This window comes from Tupaia chinensis, unplaced genomic scaffold, assembly GCF_000334495.1.
Source record: "Tupaia chinensis unplaced genomic scaffold, TupChi_1.0 Scaffold000416_1, whole genome shotgun sequence".
Classification (NCBI taxonomy): domain Eukaryota; kingdom Metazoa; phylum Chordata; class Mammalia; order Scandentia; family Tupaiidae; genus Tupaia; species Tupaia belangeri.
Window position 1 is genome coordinate 1,240,074 of NW_006159921.1, and position 21,485 is coordinate 1,261,558.

General features: G+C 40.8%; 1 protein-coding gene and 2 pseudogenes across 1 annotated transcript in view; 2 read left to right on the forward strand and 1 right to left on the reverse strand.

Annotated features, from left to right (window-relative positions):
• LOC102470871 (40S ribosomal protein S23-like) overlaps positions 1 to 116 on the reverse strand; it is a 102,362-nt pseudogene extending 102,246 nt beyond the window's left edge.
• Positions 1 to 21,485, forward strand: part of SKA2 (spindle and kinetochore associated complex subunit 2) — a 1,094,818-nt gene that overhangs the window by 355,097 nt on the left and 718,236 nt on the right. The window lies entirely within an intron of this gene.
• LOC102500597 (uncharacterized) lies at positions 2,058 to 15,440 on the forward strand (annotated as a pseudogene).

The following is a 21,485-nucleotide window of genomic DNA, read 5'->3' on the forward strand; positions in this document are numbered from 1 at the left end:
GCCTGGGGTTCGGTTTCCGGCTCCGGCGCACCGCCGCCGCACGGTCCACGAAACTCGCCCAGGAATAGCTCCAGGAAGCGCCGGTAAGTTTTCTCCTCGGGGATGCAGCCGGCCATCGCTGCTCATGCCCCGGGGCCGACCGGGAAGGGGATGGGGGGAAGCCCAGGAAGGGGAGGGGGCTGCTTTTGAGCCTCTGGCCCCCGCAAGGGCGGTTAACGGCCGCACCGGCACGAGCGATCAGCACTAGGTTGCCTGGAGAGGGCTCCCGCAGGCGTGCGCGCCGCCGAGCGCAGACGTGCGCGGACCCGGGGGCGGAGGCGGAGCGCGCCGACCCTCTCGAGTCTGGAGGGAAAGTTGGTGGCGGGCGCGCGCAGGGTCCAGTGGCGGCCCACCCTCTATCTCTACGGAGAGCTCAGCCCACGCTGCCTAGAGACTGTCGCTATGGCAACCGGTTCTAATTAAGAATTTCAGGGTCCCTCCCGTCGAGTCCACCGAGTCGAAGGACACTCGACTCTCGCACGCTCTCCAACTCTAAATGTCTTTATTGTGTGGATGCCCTGGTCTCACGTGGGTATGAATGAACTAAGACATCTCCAAGTCTAGCTGTTGGTTCCCACTGGGTGGAATTTACTTGTTTCCTTATTTGTTCCTGCCTTGCCTTAGCTTATCTGTTGAAAGATACCACACTGTGAACGTCTTCTGTTGACGACACTCATTAAATAAGCAGCCTAGGAGAGAGAAGGCCTCAAACACCTACCAAGTGGTAGGTTTCTTTGTGTAGGTTCTCTCCTTTGATTCTGTAAAGGAAGTAGTGTTATCTGCATTTCTCAAAAAGAACCTCAAAATTAAGATACTAACTTACTTGCTTTAGAATCTCAAAACATACCATCATGGGGTTGGAATTAGAATCCAGGCTGTTGATCTTCAAAGTCTTCTAGATTCTAGAGGCTTTTTCTTTAACCCTTCCTCCACGAAGCTTCAACAGTACAACATGTCTATACAATGCCTTTACTGTAAAAGGCTTTTATAGTTTGCAGGCTGTTTTCATCCCTTTAATCCTTACCACAGCCCCTGGAGGCAGAGTATATTGCCATTATGATTTCCATTTTAGAGAAGAAATCAAGCCTTAAAGTCATGGTGACTTTGCTCAGGGTCACATAAGGTGTTGGAACAAGGACTCAGTCCACGTCTTTTCAATGGATTCACCCATTTTGGTGGGTGAATTAGTTTTCTAGCACTCCAAGACTCTCTCTTTAGTCACTGCATGATGCATATTATACCTTATTACATAATGTGTATTTTTTCAACATTGTGTTTGCTCTTCTTCCCCACCCCCCAATTTTTTTTGTCTTAAATTGGAACTAAAATGACTTTAAATGGTTCAATTTTCTTACCAAACTATACACAAACCTATTATTTTCAAGCCTTACTGAAGGGGGGTGGGAGAAGGAGAAGCTGTGTTGGTACACAGCTGTATAGATGGTAGCATCATTACTGCATATTGCCACATCCCTGGCAACATATAATTCAGCAAAAACATAGTGATTCTTTTTGTACTTTGAAAAACATTCTCACAAATTATCCATCCTATCCTCTCCATTTATTGTTTCTGGGTTTTAGTTGGATTTAGGGTCTGAAATACCATTTCCAGTCAGTTATTAATGGCAGAAGAGAATCTTCCTACCAACTGTTTTCATATAATACTGTATTCTAAATCCCTGACCTGATACTGTTATTTTAAGATTAAGTGGGCTGAGATCACTAATGTACATTATGGCATGATGTAAAACAGAGTTCCATTCTCTCTCCTATTTTAAGATTAAATAATACATGATGGAAAGTATATAATGAGTAGTGCACTTGAGGCCTATATAGCTAGGTTTTTTCTCAGAGGTATGTGGAAAGACCCAATGAGTCTATTTCCAGACATGCTAAATGTATTCATGTGTTTTGTTTAAAATACCACCAGTGTAGAGCAACTTCTCTGTGAGATGCCAAGACAGTCTTTAAACTCATTTGTCTTTGTTTTCAATCCACCTGTGCATTTCCATTTCAGAATGTCTAGAAAAGATCAACAAAACTTTTTAGGCTGCAAACCTAAAGTCCGCTATTTTACATTCCAACAACTGTTTAATATCGCAGAATTTGACACGATGACATTTAGTTCAAGAGTACGTAGCTGTCAGCTGTTACAATTCACATCAAGCTGCACCTTCCTACTTCGTAACTAGTTGCCTCCCTCTAGATGACATTTATTTGTGACATTAATTTATGACTCAACCCACATATCAAAGGGAAGTGATATATGTTGGGGAAACATTACTACTAAGAGTAAAAGAAAAAGCCCACACTTCTATATTACTATAAATGAGAGGCGTTTTTGCTTATATTAATAAAGTTATTCCTTTACAAAGATCAATATGGATACTATTGCATCCATTTGACAAAGTAGATTTGCCAGAAGGTTGCTGACAGCAGTGCTAGGATGTCAGAGCAGCTGTGTAGGATGGTTTTGCCATTGTCAAGAAGTCTTTTTAGTCATTATTTTGCATTGCTTTACAATTTCTTTTTCAGTCCTCTCCTTTTATACTTCCCTAATTCTCTTTCTACTTAAAAAAATACTGAGCTATGAAAATTATATTTATCAAAGGTATTTTTTCAGATTATTTTTGCTTTCCTGATAAAAAATAGTCCTCCTAACCCTTAGATTTTTGAAGGAAATGAACAATGTCCTTTCATGGTAATGATATTTAGAAACTTAAGAATTGTTAAATTTGGTATTTCTTATATTACCTAGCAATTCCTCTCCCAGGTATTTACCCATGAGAAATATAAACATGTCCTCCAAATACATACATACCTCGAACACAAAAAATCCCTCTTCATAGGAGTTTGAAACAACCCATATGTCCACCAATAGGTGAATGAATAAATAAATTCTGGTGTAGTCATACAATTGATTATTACTCAGCAATAAAAAATAAACTGATAAGGATCAGCCAGGTGGTATGGTAGTTAAGGTGCTGGATTCCCACATGGCCGACTGTGGTTCAAGTCCCAGACCTGGTGGCTTGCTTTCTCTCTCTCTGGTCAAACTGAATAGTAATAATTAATAAAGTTAAATAAATAACTAAAAATAAGAAAACTGATAAATTCAGCATGGATGAATCTCAAAAACATGCTGAGGGGGAAAAAAAAAATCCAGGCACAAAAGAGTAAATACTATATTATCCCATTTGTATGAAATTTTAAAATCGACAAAACTAACCTATAGTTATTAGAATGCAAAATTGTGGACATTTAGATTTACAGCCTAAAAGGTGTTGTCAATCTTTTTTAGATATTCCGAAATAGAAACAAACAAGTGGACTGAAGATTCCTGGGACTGAGGTAGGGTGGGAGGTTCATGACAAAGGAGTAAGACCAAACTCTGTGAGAATATTAAAATGTTTGGTAGTGGGGTCAGCAGGTGGCATCGTGGTTAAGGCATTGGACTCCCACACAGCCAACTGTGGTTTGAGTCCCAGAACTGACAGCTTGAAAATCACACTGGGCACATGTGCATGCATGCCCAAAATTTTGAGATGAGACTAGAGAAGAGGGAAGTGGGTGTGGCCATCCCCTCTGTGGGAATTTCAGGGGGGCGGAGGAGGCTGTGTGGGGTGCATGATTTCTCACTTTTCCTCTCTCTGTCTCCAACATGTGCATACATCTTCTGCAAAAAACTAAAAAAAAAAAAAAAAAAAGGTCTATACTGAACCAGTCAGTGGCATTGTGGTTAAGGTGGCTGGATCCCACATGGCTGACTGTGTGGTTTAGGGTCCTAGACCTGGAGGCTTGAAAAGCATGCCAGGTGCACGTGGGTACATGCTGAAAGTCCCCAGAATTGAATGGAGCAGGGATTATGGCATGGCCATCCCCCTGGGGGTGATTTCTCACTTTCCTACTCATTCTTTCTGTCTTCCTCTCCAGCGAGCGTGCATGCACACCCTAAGACAAAAACCTCTAAAAAGAAAAAAATCATTATGTATGATTCTGTAGGGGTGGATACATGTCATTACATTTGTCAAAACCCATAAAATGTGCAAGAGCAAACCCTAATGTAAACTATAGACTTTTAGTTAGTAATAATGTACTGTAGCCAGCAGGTGGAGTGGTAGTTAAGGTACTGGACTCCCACATGGCCAACTACAGTTTGAGTCCCAGACCTAGCAGCTTGCTTTCTCACTGTCCCTCCATGTCTGTCTGTCTCTGTTGACATTATTTTAAATTTAATTTTAGTACATTTAAAATAATAAATAAAATTAAATTCATATTTTAAAAGAATTATTTAACTTTATTTATTTGCTTGCTTATTTTAATTTGACCAGAAAGGGAGAGAGCAAGAGAAAGAGAGAGAAATTGAGAAAGCAAGCCACCAGGTCCAGGACTCAAACTGTGGTTAGCAATGTGGGAGTCCAGTGCCCTTAACCACCATGCCATCTGCCAGCCCCAATAAAACTAAATTCTTTTAAAAATTAACAATAATAGTGTACCAACATTGGCTTATTGATTGTAACCAATCTACCATGCCAGTATAAGATGCTAATATTAGGCTGTCAGGAAAGTCCTGAGGTATTCGCTATGTTTTTCTATGTACAAATGTGTCGTGACTTTCCCAATGACCCAATAATAGAGGAAACTTGGAGGGAGAAGGAATATATGAGAATTCTGTGCTTTCTACTTAAATTTTCTGTAAGCCTAAAGCTGCTCTAAAATAGTCTATTTTAAAAAGTTTATGAGGGATGGGGCTGGCAATTGGCATGATGGTTAAGGGCACTGGACACTCACATGGCCACCTGTGGTTTGAGTCCCAGACCTGGTAGCTTGCTTTCTCTCTCTTTCTCTGTCCCTCTCTGGTCAAATTGGAAGAAAAAGAAAGAGAGAGAGACAGGGATAGGAAGGAAGGAAGGAAAGAACGAGGAAAGACGGAAGAAAGAAAATTAAATAACTCTTTAAAAATAAAGTTAATGAGGAACTAGCAGATGGCATAGTGGTTACGTTGCTGGACTCCCATAGGGCTGACCACAGTTCAAGTTCCAGACCTGGCAGCTTGAAACTCACGCTGGGCATGTGTGTGTGCATGCCCAAGATCCCTGGAGGAGAATGGAAAAGGGATTGTGGCATGGCCATTTCCCCAGGAGGTGATTTTTCGCTATCTCTTTGTCTCTCTCTGATGAGTGCACATATCCTATAGCAAAAATCTCTTTAAAAAAAAAGGTTATTGAAATATATAATACATATTTTTAAAATATTTACCAGAGTGGGGACCAGCAGGTGGCGTCGTGGTGGTTGAGGTGCTAGACTCCCACATGGCTGACCATGGTTTGAGTCCTGGCCCTGATGACTCATTTTCTCACTTTCGCTTTCTCTCTCTCTGGTCAAATTTTAAAATAATAATAAATAAATAATTTTTTAAAAACTTTATCAGAGAGTGCAAGTGCTCACTGAGGATCAGGCATGATGGATGGGAGAAAGAAGAAATGAGAAAGCAACCCCAGGGAGAATGGTCATGCCACAATCCCTTCTCCTCCATTTGGGATTTTGGTCATGCTTGCATACATGCCTGGCATGTTTTTTAGACTACTGGGTCTGGAAATCTAACTATGCAGCTAGTCATGTGAGATCCTGCCACCTAACCACTACATGACCAGCTGGCCCAATTAAAGTACTTGATATACAAACAATAGGTGCTTGGGACCAGCAGTTGTCATAATGGCTATGTTGCTGGACTCCCATGTAGTCGACCACAGTTTGAGTCCCGGACCCAGTGGCTTGAACTCACACCAGGCGTATATGTATGTGTGCCCAAGACCCTGAGAGGAGAATGGAGAAGGGATTGTGGCGTGGCCATCCACCTGGGGGTGATTTCTCGCTTTCTGTCTCTGTGTCTTTCTAGCAAGCACACATACCCTATAGCAAAACCTCTTCAAAAAACAAAAAACAAACAAACAAAAAAAATCACAAACAATAGGTGCTTGTAACATGGGACCGGCAGTTGTCGCTGGACTCCCATGCAGTCGACCTCTGTTCAAGTCTCAAACCCAGTGACTTAAACTCAGGCCAGGCACGTGTGTGTGTTTGCCCAAGATCCCAAGAGGAGAATGGAGGAAAAGGGATTTGGGCATGGCCATCTCCACCGGGAGGTGATTTCTTGCTTTCTCTATCTCTGTCTTTCTGGCAAGCCCATGTGCCCTATAGCAAAAACCTCACACACATACACACACAAAAATATCTGTAACTTCTTAATTTATTTCTAGGTAATATTAGCTTGGTTATGCAAGTCTAGAATATTCTCCCCCCCCCTTTTTTTTTTGGTTTGCTATAGGGTCCATGCGCTCACCAGAGAGCATGCAAAGGAAAGTAGAAAAATGAGACATCACATCCCAGGATGGATGGCCACACTGCAGTTCCTTCTCCATTTTCCTCTTGGGATTTTAGGCACGTATGTACACACAACCTGGCAAGTTTTTTTAAACCATCAGAGTCTGCAGCCATGTGGGATCCAACTGCCTTACATGCCACAGCATCTGCTGGCCCTATGCTGTCTACTCTAAAGTATGCATGTCTTAAATGTTTACAGACAAAAAGACTATTCCCAAAGAAAACCTTGATTTTGATACTGCCGATTATAAAAACTCATTAATTTGAGGCTAATACCATATATCAAAGAGTCAAACATACTTTTTTTAATTTTTTTTTTTGCTACCAGGTGGCACATATGCTGGCCAGAAAGGGTGAGTAGGAGAAAGCTCCTCTCCATGGAGAATGAGCATGCTGCAAGCCTCTCTCCTGTATTTCTCCATTCCGGATTAAGGGTATACACATACACACCTGGCACTGCTGGTTGGGTACTTAAACCTTGTAGTCACCCATGTAAAACAAACTTTATGTTTGCATAAAATATTGGCATCTGGGGCCAGCCAGTGGTGTGGTGGTTAAAGTGGCTGGATCTCACATGGCTGACTGCACAGTTCAAATCCCAGACCTGGTGGCTTGAAAAACATGTCGGGTACATGTCCATGCATTCCCCAAATCCCGAACTGTGGTGTGGATGTCCCCCTGGGGAGTGCTTTCTTACTTTCTGTCTCCCTCCTACAAATACATATGCCCTGGAGCAAGTTAAAAACAAAAGAAAAAAGTAGATACAAAAATTGTCATTTGTCTTCCTTCTCACTTTCCTTCTCTCTCTGGTCAACTTCTAGATAAATGGAAGGAAGGAAGGAAATAATGAATAAAATTTTAAAAATTGGCATTTGGGGGCCAGCAGATGGTTTAGCAGTTAAATCACTGGACTCACACATGGTCAACTGCGAGTCCCGGACCCAGTGACTTAAAATTCATGCTGGGTGGACCAGCAGTTGCGTAATGGCTATGTCACTGGACTCCCATGTAGTCGACCATGGTTCGAGTCCCAGACCCAGTGGCTTAAACTCACGCTGGGCGCATGTGCATGCATGCCCAAGATCCTGAGAGGAAAATGGAGGAGAAGGGATTGTGATGTGCCCATCCCCCCTGGGGGGTGATTTCTTGCTTTCTGTCTCTCTGTCTTTCTGTCAAGTGCATGCACCCTATACCAAAAACCTCTCAAAAAAAACAAAAAACAAAAACAAAAACAAAAAACAACTCATGATGGTTGTGTATGCATGTGTGCCCAAGATCCTGGGAGGAAAATGGAGAAGGGATTGCAATGTGGCCATCTCCCCTGGTGATTTCTCACTTTTTTTCTCTGTCTCTGTGCCTCTCTGTGAAAAGCACACATGCCCTGAGGCGAAAATATTTTTAAAAATCAGCATTTTATATTTTCAAGAAAATCTACCAATAAAGTATAACAGCAAAATCCATTTACATACAAATCAATGCCTACGTAAATGGTTAAGGCTAGGTCTCATGATGAATGTTAAATTGCAAAGATAATGTAAATTATGTTTTTTTAAAGAATTACTTGTATTGGGAAGCAGCAGTTAGCGTAATGGCTATGTTGCTGGACTCCCACGTAGTTGACCGCGGTTTGCGTCCCGGACCCAGTGGCTTAAAACTCATGCCGGGCACGTGTGCGTGCGTGCCCAAGATCCCAAGAGGAGAATGGAGGAGAAGGGATTGTGGCGTGACCATCCCCCCTGGGGGGTGATTTCTCGCTTTCTGTCTCTCTCTCTCTGGCGAGCGCACGCGCCCTATAGCAAAAACCTCTCCAAAAAAAAAAAAAAAAGAATTAATTGTATTTATAATTATTATAAAATTTGATTGGAGAGGAGCTGGCAGGTGGAGTGGTGGTTAAGGGTGCTGGACTCCCACATGGCCGATCACAGTTCAAATCCTGAACCTGCTGACTTGCTTTCTCACTCCTCCCCACTAGTACCTCTCTGGTCAAATTAAAATAAACAAATACATAAATAAATGAAATAATTATTTAATCTTTTTATTTAGCATAGTTAAATAATTCTTAAAAATAACTGACCAAAGGGACCAGCAGTTAGCGTAATGGCTATGTCGCTGGACTCCCACGTAGTCGACCGCGGTTCGCGTCCTGGACCCAATGGCTTAAAACTCATGCGGGCGCGTGGTGGGGCGTGCCCACAAGATCTCGAGAGGAGAACAGAGAAGGGATTGCAGCGTGGACATCCCCCCTGGGGGATGATTTCTCGCTTTCTGTCTCTCTCTCTGTCTGGCAAGTGCACGCACCCTATATCAAAAACCTCTAAAAATAATAATAATAATAATAATTGACCAGAGAAAGACAAGAGAGAGAGAAAGGGAGAGTGAGAAAACAAGCTGCCAGGTCCAGGACTTTAACCACAATTGGTCATGTGGGAATCCAGCACCTTTACCACCATGCCACCTGCTGGCCCCAAATTGTGACTTTTTTAATTGCGAGAGGGAACAGGCACTTATCAGAGAGACAGAGATGTGAGACAGAGAGAAAAAGTAGTTCCCAATGCAGCATGGTCACGCTGTAAGCCCTTCTCCATTTCTTCACTCCATCAGGATTTAGGACATGTACACACCCATGCTGTGTTTTTCAAGCTCCCAGGCCAGGCAGGATTCAAACCACAGTAGGCCATATGGGATCTGGCTCCTTTAACCAGTAGGCTATGAGACTGGCTCCTAAATAGTCTTTAAAATATTAACTTGGGTGCCAGTATTAAAATTAATATTTTAAGACACTAATTTGGGCAGGTGGCATGGAGGTTAAAGCACTGGATCCCACATAATAAGCTTCTGAGTTTGAGTCTTAAGAAACACATTAGGTGTGTGCACATGTGCCCAAAATCCTAAGAGGAGAGTAGAAGAGAAGGGACTGGGACATGGCCATCCCTTCTGGGATTGCTTCTCCACTCAATACATAACACTGAACAACAGAATATATGACAACTGAAAAAACTGAGCACAAAAAAAGTTTCCAGATAGGAACTTCGTTATCTTCTACATCCTAGAACAATAATATAACTTTAAAATGATCCCCATAAGCTGCTAAAATATTAATTTTTATTCCTTTTTTATTGATGGCAAATATGGTCATCTTACAAGAACAGTCCAGTGCTATCAAAATTAAAATTCATGGGGCTAGCTGGTGATGTAGTGGTTAAAGTGGCTGGATCCCACATGGCCGACTCTGTGATTCAAGTCCTGGACCCAGTAGCTTGAAAAACACACATGGCATGTGTGTGTATAAGCTTAAAAATCCCTCTTTCTCTCTCTCTGTATCTGTCTCTGGTGAATACATGTGCCCTATAGCAAAACTAAAAAAAATTAAATTCATGTTGGATGATAACAGAACCATGTACACTATCTATGTTTCACCCATTTCAAAAAGCAAAGAAGTCCCCCAAACAACTTCTAACCCTTTTTTTTTTTTTTTTTTTGGGGGGTTTTTTCTTTAGGGGCAGTGCCTACCGCTTTTTGCTGTAGGGCGTGTGCGCTCGCCAGAGAGACAGACAGAAAGACAGAAAGCAAGAAATCCCCCCCAGGGGGGATGGTCATGCCGCAATCCCTTCTCTTCTGTTCTCCTCTCGGGATCCTGGGTACGCATGCACACGCGCCCAGCATGAGTCTTAAGCCACCGGGTCCGGGATGCGAACCGCAGTCGACTACGCGGTGGGAGTCCAGCAACATAGCCATTACACTAATTGCTGGTCCCACCTTCTTAATGTTTTACTCAATAATAAAAATTTAAAAATAATTACCATGGAGTGTGTGCTCTTGCCAGAGAGACAGAGGAAAAAAGGAGAAAGCACCCTCCTACGGGTTGTGGGCACACCACAATCCCTTCTCCATTTCTCAGTCTTGTGGGGATTTGGGGATACATATGCATGCCTGGTGTATTTTTCTTTTCTTTTCTTAAGGCTTTTGCCATAGGATGCTGGAGAGATAGAGAAGGAAAGAGAAATCACCTCCCAGGAGAAATGACCATGCTTCAATCCCTTCTCCATTTTCCTCTTGAGATTTTGGGCACACACATGCACATGGCATGATTTTCAAGCCTCCACATCTGGGACTTGAACCACAGTTGCCTTAACCCCCATGCCACCTGCTGGCCCTCTGGCCTGTTTTTCCCATATAGCTGCTGGGTCCAGGATTCTATCTATATTGTCAGACATGAGGAATCCACCTCCCTTAACTATAGGCCACAGGGCCAGCCCAACAATCTTTTTATTTAGCATAGTTCTTTGACAAACCAAAATTATTTCTGAACTTATGACATGCTTACAAAAGAGGAAACCGGGCTTGATGGTAATGCAATGACGGTACTACAACAGCTATTATTATACTTTCTATAATAAAAGTTTGTTCTAAAATTAACTGGCTATATTTTTTTGGGGGGCGGGGAAAGAGGTTTTTGCTATAGGGTGCATGTGCTCACCAAAAAAAGACAGATAGAAAGTAAGAAATCACCTCCGAGGGAGGATGGCCATGCCACAATCCCTTCTCCTTCATTCTCCTCTCAGGATCTCAGGCATGCACTCATATGCACCTGGTATGAGTTTAAGTCACTGCGTCAGGGACTCAAACCGTGGTCAATTACATGGGAGTCCAGCAACATAGCCATTATGCCAATTGCTGGTCCTGGCTATTTAAGAAATCTACTTCGACATTTTGCTTCTAGTTTTCTTTATAAAAATAATTGCTTTAGGGGCTAGCAGGTGGCATGGTGGTTAAGGTAGTGGAAGTCCTGGACCTAGCAGCTTGCTTTCTCTCTCTCTGATGAGCATGTGCCCTATAACAAATTTAAAAATAATAATTTGGGACCAACAGATGATGTGATGATTATGTCACTGGACTTCCATGTAGTTGACTGAGGTTCGAGTTCCAGTCCCGGGAGCTAAAAACATATGCCCGGCACGTGTGCATGTGTGCCCAAGATCTTGAGAGGAGAATGAAGGAGAAGGAATTGCGGGGAGGCCATCCCCCCAACCCCCCGAGGGTGGTTTCTCGCTTTCTGTCTCTCTCTCTGGCAAGCGCACATGCCCTATAACAGAAAGGGAAAAAAAAAACACCTTTCAGAGCCAGGAGGTGGCGTGGTGGTTAGCAGCACTGGACTCCCATATAGCTGACAGTGGCTCAAGTCCCAGACCTGGCGGCTTGCTTTCTTACCACCCTCCCACACTGTCCCTCTCAAATAGAAATAAAGTTAAATAAAATTATTCTTAAAAAAAAAAAGCTTTATAGTGGTTAAAGGTTACCTTTACTAACATCTTAATTACCTTTTATATATATGTATGTGTGTGTGTATATATATTTATTTATAATAAAAATATGCAAGAATTCAGAATGATATTAATCATGTCCTATTCTTTCAGCAGATGCCTATTCTTCACTCTAGGTATTCATCAAAAACACACAAAAAACAAAACCCAGCTTTTAAAAATGAAAATGAAACGAGTAACTACATATGAATACTCTTCACAAAGGTGTCTTTTATGCTTACATAGTACTGAATACTTTATTCTTAGTTGAGATAATGGAACTGAGCCACAATGACATTTGTGACTAGAAGGGAAGATGGAAACGATTCCATTAACCTAGAGTGCTGTAACATATGGTAATCATAGGTGGTAGAATGGCTGTGTCGGACAAGGGTAGAACTAAGCCATGTGGCACAGACATTATCAATTACCACACATGGTAACCATGCTGACACAATGCATCTTTTCCAGAAAGAAAATTATGTGGGCATATGAAGTGGTTTGCTGCCTTATGAAAAAATAATCTATAAATGACATATCTGGCACCGCTACAGCACACGTGGTTTCCTGTAATTCTACAATCTGAGGATTAAGATGTGATGAACTGCCATATACATAAATAATTGCAGTTATTTGCAAAAAGATAGCAAATTGGAATATGTCTGCAAAATAACATGAGTACTTCACAAGTAAAATTACTTATTTTTCTGTATTCATTTTAATTGTCATATAAAATTCAGGAATTTTATATCTCTGAAAATATGTAACAATAATTTCATAACTCCTTAAGGTATAAAGCCTATGGGCAAAAGTTCAAGATTTGATCTAGGCTATATTAGAAAATGGAATTGCAATTATTTGTTCCAAGTATTAACAAAAATACTGAACTGGCAAGAAACATGATGAAAACGATGTTTTAAGAAAATCGCCTTACTGGGGCCAACAAGTGGCATGGTGGTTAAGGGCAACGGACTCCCACATGGTCGACCGTGGCTCAAATCCCAGACCTGGTGGCTTGCTTTCTCACTTTCTCTCTGACTCTCTAGCTCTGTCCCTCTCTGGTCAAAATAAAATAAGTAAATAAATAAATGTTGAATAGTTATTTTGGGACCAGCAGTTAGCATAATGGCTATGTCACTGGACTCCCATGTAGTCAATCACAGTTCGCGTCCCAGACCCTGTGGCTTAAAACTCACACCGGGTGCGTGTGCGTGCGTGACTAAAATCCCAAGGGGAGAATGGAGGAGAAGGGATTGCGGTGTGGTCATCTCCCCTGGGGGAGTGATTTCTCGCTTTCTGTCTCTCTGGCAAGCACACGCACCCTATAGCAAAAACCTCTCCAAAAAATAAAAAATATAAAATAAAATAATTATTTTAAAAAGCACCTCAATGGGATATAATGAGGACAGAGAAAAGAATGGTGTCAGTGGGAATGAAGATGAACAAAATAAACTAAAAGATACTGGACTGGAAAATCTGAAATTCTGAAAAGGTACCTGAAGACACAATTATGGATGATCTAGCAACCTACCCAGAAAGGCTCTCAAGTGGCATTCAGTCCCAGTTACCCATTACTGTAAAATACTCCAAAACTTAGTGACTGGAACAAAAACACTAAATTTCACATCTCTGTGGACTGACTGGTGAGTAGAAAAAACAAATGGTTTTTCTTCTGCTGTCACACCTACAATCAACATAGAAGACTTGGATGACTGCAAATGTGTATGGGGCTTCCCCTCACACACACTAAGCAAGTAGTCCTTTAGCAAGGATATCAGCTGGACGTTCTCTAATTCAATTAAATCTCAAAACTATATACTTGGAGATAACATCAGATTACATGGGTTGAGAGAAATGTGTATTTGGTCTTTGTCCAGTTTCCAGGCACACAGCTCTTAAAAATGCTTGGAGTCTTGGGGGCCAGCAGGTGGCATGGTGGTTGAGGTGCTGGACTCCCACTTATATGACCATGGTTCGAGTTCCAGACCTGGTAACTTGCTTTTTTATCACCCCTCGCCCCCCGTCAAACTTAATAAATAAATAAAATAAATAAATAAATAAATAATTTTAAAAAATGCCTGGAGTCTCAATGGTGTGTTATTCTATATACTAATGAATTAACTGATGGTTGGCAGCCTCTAGGTAGTATCATACTGGGCCCTGGTCACTGGAAAGATCAAGACAGGGTTAGAGTGGTGGGACCTTCAACTCACAAGACTGTTCCACACTTCCAGTGTCAAACACAAGCTTCAGGTTGTTTTACCTCTGTTGAACTGACTGTAAATTAGAGTTCTCATAATCCCCTTTTTGGTTTAATATGCTAGAATACTGCACAGACTCAGAAAAGCAAGTTTTCTGGTTTATTGCACAGAATATTACAAAGGATACAGATGAAGAGAAGCATAGGGCAAGGTATGTGGGAAGGGGTGTCGAACTTCCATACCTTCTCTGGGCATATCACCCTCCCGGAACTTCCATGTGTATAGTTATCCAGGAGCTCTCTAAACTCTATCATTTTGCATTTTTAAAAACTTTTTCATTTTAAAATTGTATTCATTCATTTTTTAATTTTAATTTTAATAGCCCTGCACTGCTTGCTGCATTATGGAATTCCTTCTGAGCAGCAAGCAATATTGCAGCTGCTAGATACTGTTGCTCCCACAGACCTCCCCATGCTGCTCCAATGACTGCAAACTACCAGAAAGGGACCAGCTGAATGATCCCCAGCAACTTAGGCTTTGGTCAAGCTGCAGAGGGCTCCCCATTCGGGCTACTTTTGGAGATTTTGATGAGTTCACTCAAGATAATAACATTACGTTGATAAACATAGCAGAAGACCTTCAGAATTGATTACCTCTAGAAACCATGTTTTCCTCGGAACACCTAGCCCTTCAAAAAACACAGCAGCAGCCAGAACCCACAGTTCATATTGATGCATTCCTTTATTATGAAGACTTTATATCATTGTGTGAGGAAGGAAAAATGAGCAGAAACTACTGTATGGTTTGCGGCTCACACCAGACAGCACCTTTAGGATTCATTTCCCATTCCTTTTCCCTCGTGGAATTGAAGTTCACTTATCATCATGTACTCCCTGATCTATCAGGAAAGGTATTGATTGACATGGGCTCAAGGCTTGGCACAGTTCTTTTTGGGGGTTACATTTATGGTTCAGCACAGGAGCTCTCTGGAATAAAATTAAATGCAGATTTTTGCCAGTTGCAGGAAATGGTTGTAACTGGTTCGCTGACAGAATAAACGTGTTTCCTGTACCCAGGGTTCATGTCTATAAAATGCTGATGTTATTATAATGAATAATGTCTTCAAAGATTTTCTTGATGAGGAAGAACAGGCCAGAACCTGGGAAGATATCAGCTCTAACGTAAGGAAGCAAGTATCATTATTAGTGACATCACCAAGTCTTGAAGATTCTCTCAAGTCTTCAGACTGATATAGTTATCCCCCTGGGTTGAAGAGGTACCACTAAACCATAATGTATACCCACGAAAGGATATTGACAGAGAAGCTCTTGAACAAATTTATTTATATAAGATTCTCTATTACTTAAGTAGTCCAGTATCAGTGTGATGTTTTGTCAAAAGTATTAAAAAAAAAATCCTAACATATATTGTTCTGTATATTCCTTTTCAGTCTTTGTACATGATTACATATTTATAAATAGTTGTATGTGTATTTATACAATTTTGTTGTTTTGTGTGATAAATATTAAAATATCTGAAAATGAGAAAAAAAAATAAGGATTAGGGCCAGCACGTGGTATGGTGGTTGGGGCACTGGACTACCATATGGCCAACTATGGTTCAAGTCCCAGACCTGGCAGTTTGGTTTTTCACTTTCTCTCTCTCCCTCTCTGTGCTCTATAGGAAAATTTTAAAATAATAATAATGATATTTTTAAAGTTAGAATTAAAATATTTAATGACATCAACTTGACAGTTTGATGCAACCAGGAAAAATATAAAGTCATATTGTGAGATGTCATTGTATAAAACATGTATCATAGGTCAGCAGGTGGCATGCGGATTAAGGGAGCGAGAATCCACAAGACTGACTCCATAGTTTGAGTCCCAGACCCAGAGGGTTGAAAAACAAACTGGGCTCATGTGTGTGCATGCCCAAATTCCAAAAGGGAGAATGGAGAAGAGATTTCAGTGTAGCCATCTCCCGTGGGGGTGATTTCTTACTTTCTCTATCTCTATCCAACGAGTACATGTATCCTATAGCAAAAAACTAAAAAAATGAAACGAACTGAGTGATGAAGGGACAGGAGATGAAACTAGACTTAGTTTTCATTGAATTTTAAATCTTCTGCTTTTTGAATTTAAATTCTGCACAAATATTAGTTACAAAAATAAACTATACAAAAGACTAGAAAACTTTTTTTTCTCCTGAAGAACTGCTATATTTCCTTATTATCAGACCAAGAGAGTTCTGTAACCAGTTATGCTTTTCTCTGTCTTGCTATACATGACTTTCTTTTAATCTTTTCTTTTTCTTTTCATGCCATAGGGTGTGCTGGGGAAAGACAAAGAAAGGAAAGTGCAAAATCACCTCCCAGGGGGATAGCCACACCCAGTCCTTTCTTCTCCACTCTCCTCTTACAATTTTAGCCATGCATGCACATGTGCCCAGCATGATTTTCAAGCCACCAGATCGGTGACTTAAACTGTGGTCAGCCATGTGGAAATCCAGCTCCTTGACCACTACACCACTTACTGGCCCCATGACTTGATACAAACTCTCTTTATTTTGCTATTTGTCTTTTACTTTGTATTCTTTTTATTTTAGACTTAGGTAAGACAAGGGTCAGGAGATGGTATGGTGGTTAAGACACTGGACTCTCACATGGCCAAAAACAGTTCAAGTCCTGGACCTGAAGGCTTGCTTAATTTCTTTCTCTCTGGTGAGAGCATGTCCTATAGCAAATTAAAAATTAATTAATTAATTAATAAGAAAAACAATTTTTTTTTCTTTTTGAGAGATTTTTGCTACAAGGCATGTGCATTCGCTGGGGAGACAGAGAGACAGAAAGTGAAAAATCACCTGTCCCCGGGGGATGGCCATACTGCAATCCTTTCTCCTCCGGTCTCCTCTTGGGATTTTGGGCACACACGCACATGTGCCCAGCATGAGTTTCAAGCCACCAGCTACAGGACTTGAATTTCAACTACATAGGAGTCTAGCGACATAACCACTATGCCATCTGCTGGTCCCTAAACAAATTATTTCTTTAAAAAAGGAATAAAAAAATTAAGTATCAATAGGTGAGACATTATTTTCTGTGAGTTTTTAAGCCCTTCAGTTGAGCCCAACATTTAGATCCTCATAAAATTAGCTCCAAATTCAATCACTATCTGAGTAATGGTGTGTTTAAAAACTCACATCTTACTACTCATAATGGAAGCTGAATGGGTAGTTAAAACATAAAAAAATCCCATGTCAATGGTGAACTAAAACTGAAAACAGGCAAAGGAATATATTGTGGTCAAAAATACATGAAATCTTGTCAACATATTTTATGCCAAAATCAGTTCTGAGGGAGCAAAATGTTCTGCAAATTTTAACAGTAACAGTAAATTTAGGCACTGATGTTAACTAAAAATACATATTATGAAAAGCCAACCTCTCTTCTGCAATTCAGTTTTGTTTAAAGTTGTATTATCTTGAAGTGAAATGTATTACGAGAACCTTAGTATTACTGATTTTGAAAAAAAAAGTGTCATTCTTTTTTGTTTCTAATATTGATAATTTAAAGTGAATACTTAAGAATGCCTCTATAAAAACAAAAACCACAAAATTCAGATCAATGAGTTTAACAATGATTTAGTATTCTTATCTTGTTCTATAAATAAATAATGTAAAGACATGAGAAAATAAAGGTTCCAAAACTGACATGTTTTGTTATCTCAGCTGGAATTAGACTGCAAGTTGTCTCTCTCTTTTTATTTTTTCCCTGAAGTTCATTTTTTTTTTTTCATGAGACCATGAGAGAGAACACACAAAAGAATGCCAAGAGCCACAGAGAGACAGGCACTCGTCATACTTTAATCACTTTCCCCCAGTCCTCTTGTCAAGATACTGGACATATATGCACTTAAAAGAGTGTTTCTGATAGACTCAGAATCTGAACCATAGCCAGTCATGTGGTTTCCAGCACTACACATCAGTATACCACTGCCTAGACCACCACAGTTGGGCCAAAATGCAGGTCTTCTCATTCTAATCCTATGTTCATTCTACCACACTATATTGTAATTTTATCACTAAGTATAAACATGTTAGTAAGAACATTAAAAAGAAACATAAAATACAGTAATTAGAAAATAAAAATAGCTAATCTATGAAATGAAAATAAATCTATTAAAGTTAAAATTTAAGGGGCCAGTAAGTGGTATGGTGGTTAAAATGCTGGACTTCCATACAACCAACTGTGTTTCAAGTCCTAGACCCTGGGCTTGAAAATCACACCAGGCGCATGTATGTGCGTGTCTGCCTAAATTTCCAAGAGGAGAATATAGGATAAAGGATTATGGCATGGCCATACCCCTTTGGGGGTAATTTCTCACTTTCCTGCTATCTCTGGTGCGCACACACACACCCTATGGCAAAAACCTAAAACAAAAACAAAACAAAATTTAAGCTAGTAAGATAACCTGAGAATATTCCAAAGACAAATCAACTGCCCTAAACTTAATATGCTAAGTGAAATAATCCAGACCCAGGAGAAAAATATATTGTGATTCTACTAAAAAGAAATATTTATGGGCCAGCAGGAGGCGTAGTGTTTAAGGTGCTAGATTCTCACATGGCCGACCACAGTTCAAGTCCTGGACCTGTGACTTGCTTTCTCACTCTTTGTCTTTCTCTCTGGTCAAATTTTAAAAACAGTAATAATCAGGACCAGCAGTTGGTGTAATGGCTATGTCACTGGACTCCCATGTAGGAAACCACAGTTCAAGTCCCGGTGGCTTAAACACATGCCAGATGCGTGTGCATGCGTGCCCAAGATTCCGAGAGGAGAATGGAGGAGAAGGGATTGCAGCATGGCCATCCCCCCGGGGGTAATTTCTCACTTTCTGTCTCTGTCTTTCTGGTGAGCACATGCGCCCTATAGCGAAAACCTCTCCAAAAAAAATTAGTGTATATATATATATATATATAGATATATGCTAGCATATACATATATATATATATATATGCTAGGCAAATTCATATCATAGAAAGTAGTTTAGGGATCCAAAGTGAAACAGCTATATAATCACTCTGCAAGGATGACCCATGAAGGAATGTTTTGGATTTGCATCCGTAAATAGCCCTAAGTATGCTATGCATGCATGTCTCCATGATCCGGGACCTGCTGAAGTTGGAAGTGGATCATGATATAAAAACCCTGCTGAGGAGACAGCAGGTAGTATGGAGGCTAAGGCAGTTGGATCCCACATGGCTGGAATGATTTGAGTCCTGAAACCATCAAACTGAAAAATATACCAGGTGTGTGTTTGAATAAGTCCAAAAATCCCTAGAGGAGAAGGGATGTGGCATGGCCACTCCTCAGGGAGGTGATTTCTCACTTTGTCTCTCTCTCCCTCTCTCTCTGTCTCTTTTGGATGAAAGCACATGCCCTATAGGAAAACTTAAAAAAAAGGGGGACCACCAGATGGCATAGTGGTTAAGGTGCTGGACTCCTGCATGGCAGACCATGCTTCAAGTCCCAGATCTGGCGACGTGAAACTCAGGCCAGGCATGTGTGCATGCATGCCAAAAATTCCAGCAGAATGGAGGAAAAAGAATTGCGACATGGCCATCCCCCTTGGAGTGATTTCTCACTTCTTTCTGTGTCTCTGTCTCTCTGGTGAGCACACACACCCTACAGCAAAAATCTCTCACTAAAAACAAACAAACAAGGGACCAGCAGTTGGCGTAATGGCTATGTCGCTGGATTCCCATGTAGTCAACTGTGGTTCGAGTCCTGGACTCAGTGGTTTAAATTCATTCTGGGCACGTGTCTGTGTGCATGCCCAAGATCCTGAGAGGAGAACGGATGAGATGGGATTGTGGCATGGCCATTCCCCCCTGGGGGGGGGGGGCACGCAGGTGAGTTCTCACTTTCTGTCTCTCTGGTGAGTGCTCACGCCCTATAGCAAAAAACTCTCAAAACAAAACAAAACAAAAAAAATTCTACTGAAGGTGCTCTCTCTCTTACGAACGAACGAAATAAAGAAAGAAAATTTTAAAAGAAAAGTAGTTTAGAGATTACCAGGATGGTAAATGGAATGTTATTACTTAATGGGTACAGAGTTTCTGTTTGGGATGATGAAATTTTTATAAACGGTGGTTATGGTTGCACGACATTGTGAATGCAATTACTATCACTTACTTATTCATTTACAAATGGTTAAAAGGCAAATCTTATCACAATAAAAAAATAAAAACAAGGACCAGCCCTATAGTGTAATGGTTATGGCTCACTACAGTTTGAATCCCAGCTCTGACAGCTTGAAAAACATGCTGGGGGGACCACAAGATGGCGTAATGGTTACATAGCTGGACTCCCATCTAAGCTGAATGCGGTTCGAGTCCTGGACCCAGTGGCTTAAAACTCATGCCAGGCATGTATGCATGCATGTCCAGGATTCTGAGAGGAGAATGGAGAAGGGATTGTGGTGTGACCATCCCCTCAGAGGGTGATTTCTTACATGTGTTCTATAGCAAAACTCTTTAAAAAGAAGAAAAACATACTGGGTGTGCATGCCCAAAATCCCAATAGATTGGAGAAATGGGGGACAAGGGATCGTGGCATGACTATTCCCCACTGGGGAGTGTTTTCTCCCTCTCTCTCTGGTAAGTGCCAAGTGTCCTCTGGCAATTAATAAATAAATTAAAATAAAAACATTAAGTGATTGGAGCCAGCAGGTGGAATGGTGGTTAAGGCATTGGAATCTAACATGGCTGACCATGGTTTGAGTCCTGGACCTGGTGACTTGCTTTCTCACCTTTTCTCCTTCACTCCCCTCCCTCCCTCCCTCCCTCCTTCTCTCTCTTACCTGGACCTGGTGATTTGCTTTCTCACTCACTCTCTCTCTCTGTTTAGTGTGTGTGCCCTATAGCAAATGAAATTAATTTTAAAAATTTAAATTATATATTTATTTTATAACAAAAATTAATCAGAAAAACAATCCTGGGGCTGGCAGGTGGCATGGTGGTCAAGATGCTGGATTCCCATATAGCAGACCACGGTTAGGGTCCTGGACTTGGCAGGTTGCTTTCTCATTTTCTCTTTCTCTTGCTCCCTGGTCAAACTTTTTTTAAACAGAATTATTTTATTTAACTTTATTTATTTATTTGTTTTAATTTGACCAGAGAGGGACAGAGTGAGAGAAAAAGGGAAAGTGAGAAAACAAGCCACCAGGTCTGGGACTCAAACTGTGTGGGAATCCATTGCCTCAACCATCATGCCAAGCTCTCACTAGAGCTTGACCACTGCTGGTACTCTGTTATTGTTATTGTTAATCTCTACAATTGTAAGAAAATAAATTTCTGTTGTATAAGCCACCCTATCTATGGTATGGTGTTTAAAGACGGCCTGTGTACACTAACATATATGATAAACACATTTTACTTTTATGACTAGAAAGCTTTTTTCAGCAATGGAACTTTGAAATGCTCAAATGTATAAATTTTGTTTAGAATGTGTTTAAACGAAAGTACTTAACTGTCTATATTCAAGGTCCTATAGTTCTTT